Genomic DNA, 2,500 nt, shown 5'->3' with positions numbered 1-2,500 from the left:
CAAAACTGGCCATTTTTGGCTGCGCGAGCGAGCAGCGAGCGGCGGACAGCGAGCGAAGCGAGAGGCATCACCGTCCCTGCTATACGAAAGCCCCATCCAGCCCTGTGCCACCCGGGGGGTTCCAGGGTGCTGAGATGGCTGACATTTTGCTCCGCTCAAGATGGTCACCGCGCAACGCAAAAACAGGCCAAAAACTGGCCAAAACGGGCCAAAACTGGCCATTTTTGGCTGCGCGAGCGAGCGGCGAGCGGCGGACAGCGAGCGAAGCGAGAGGCAGCACCGTCCCTGCTATACGAAAGCCCCATCCAGCCCTGTGCCACCCGGGGGGTTCCAGGGTGCTGAGATGGCTGACATTTTGCTCCGCTCACGACGGTCACCGCGCGACGCAAGAACAGGCCAAAAACTGGCCAAAACGGCCCAAAAACGGGCCAAAACTGGCCATTTTTGGCTGCGCGAGCGAGCGGCGAGCGGCGGACAACGAGCGAAGCGAGAGGCAGCACCATCCCTGCTATACGAAAGCCCCATCCAGCCCTGTGCCACCCGGGGGGTTCCAGGGTGCTGAGATGGCTGACATTTTGCTCCGCTCACGACGGTCACCGCGCGACGCAAGAACAGCCCAAAAACAGGCCAAAACGGCCCAAAAACGGGACAAAACTGGCCATTTTTGGCTGCGCGAGCGAGCGGCGAGCGGCGGACAGCGAGCTAAGCGAGAGGCAGCACCGTCCCTGCTATACGAAAGCCCCATCCAGCCCTGTGCCACCCGGGGGGTTCCAGGGTGCTGAGATGGCTGACATTTTGCTCCGCTCACGACGGTCACCGCGCGACGCAAGAACAGGCCAAAAACAGGCCAAAACGGCCCAAAAACGGGCCAAAACTGGCCATTTTTGGCTGCGTGAGCGAGCAGCGAGCGGCGGACAGCGAGCGAAGCGAGAGGCATCACCGTCCCTGCTATACGAAAGCCCCATCCAGCCCTGTGCCACCCGGGGGGTTCCAGGGTGCTGAGATGGCTGACATTTTGCTCCGCTCAAGATGGTCACCGCGCAACGCAAAAACAGGCCAAAAACTGGCCAAAACGGGCCAAAACTGGCCATTTTTGGCTGCGCGAGCGAGCGGCGAGCGGCGAACAGCGAGCGAAGCGAGAGGCAGCACCGTCCCTGCTATACGAAAGCCCCATCCAGCCCTGTGCCACCCGGGGGGTTCCAGGGTGCTGAGATGGCTGACATTTTGCTCCGCTCACGACGGTCACCGCGCGACGCAAGAACAGGCCAAAAACTGGCCAAAACGGCCCAAAAACGGGCCAAAACTGGCCATTTTTGGCTGCGCGAGCGAGCGGCGAGCGGCGGACAGCGAGCGAAGCGAGAGGCAGCACCGTCCCTGCTATACGAAAGCCCCATCCAGCCCTGTGCCACCCGGGGGGTTCCAGGGTGCTGAGATGGCTGACATTTTGCTCCGCTCACGACGGTCACCGCGCGACGCAAGAACAGCCCAAAAACAGGCCAAAACGGCCCAAAAACGGGACAAAACTGGCCATTTTTGGCTGCGCGAGCGAGCGGCGAGCGGCGGACAGCGAGCGAAGCGAGAGGCAGCACCGTCCCTGCTATACGAAAGCCCCATCCAGCCCTGTGCCACCCGGGGGGTTCCAGGGTGCTGAGATGGCTGACATTTTGCTCCGCTCACGACGGTCACCGCGCGACGCAAGAACAGCCCAAAAACAGGCCAAAACGGCCCAAAAACGGGCCAAAACTGGCCATTTTTGGCTGCGCGAGCGAGCAGCGAGCGGCGGACAGCGAGCGAAGCGAGAGGCATCACCGTCCCTGCTATACGAAAGCCCCATCCAGCCCTGTGCCACCCGGGGGGTTCCAGGGTGCTGAGATGGCTGACATTTTGCTCCGCTCAAGATGGTCACCGCGCAACGCAAAAACAGGCCAAAAACTGGCCAAAACGGGCCAAAACTGGCCATTTTTGGCTGCGCGAGCGAGCGGCGAGCGGCGAACAGCGAGCGAAGCGAGAGGCAGCACCGTCCCTGCTATACGAAAGCCCCATCCAGCCCTGTGCCACCCGGGGGGTTCCAGGGTGCTGAGATGGCTGACATTTTGCTCCGCTCACGACGGTCACCGCGCGACGCAAGAACAGGCCAAAAACTGGCCAAAACGGCCCAAAAACGGGCCAAAACTGGCCATTTTTGGCTGCGCGAGCGAGCGGCGAGCGGCGGACAGCGAGCGAAGCGAGAGGCAGCACCGTCCCTGCTATACGAAAGCCCCATCCAGCCCTGTGCCACCCGGGGGGTTCCAGGGTGCTGAGATGGCTGACATTTTGCTCCGCTCACGACGGTCACCGCGCGACGCAAGAACAGGCCAAAAACTGGCCAAAACGGCCCAAAAACGGGACAAAACTGGCCATTTTTGGCTGCGCGAGGGAGCGGCGAGCGGCGGACAGCGAGCGAAGCGAGAGGCAGCACCGTCCCTGCTATACGAAAGCCCCATCCAGCCCTGTGCCACCC

Source organism: Musa acuminata, unplaced genomic scaffold, assembly GCF_036884655.1.
Source record: "Musa acuminata AAA Group cultivar baxijiao unplaced genomic scaffold, Cavendish_Baxijiao_AAA HiC_scaffold_1126, whole genome shotgun sequence".
NCBI lineage: Eukaryota > Viridiplantae > Streptophyta > Magnoliopsida > Zingiberales > Musaceae > Musa > Musa acuminata.
This window is presented reverse-complemented; position numbering follows the sequence as displayed.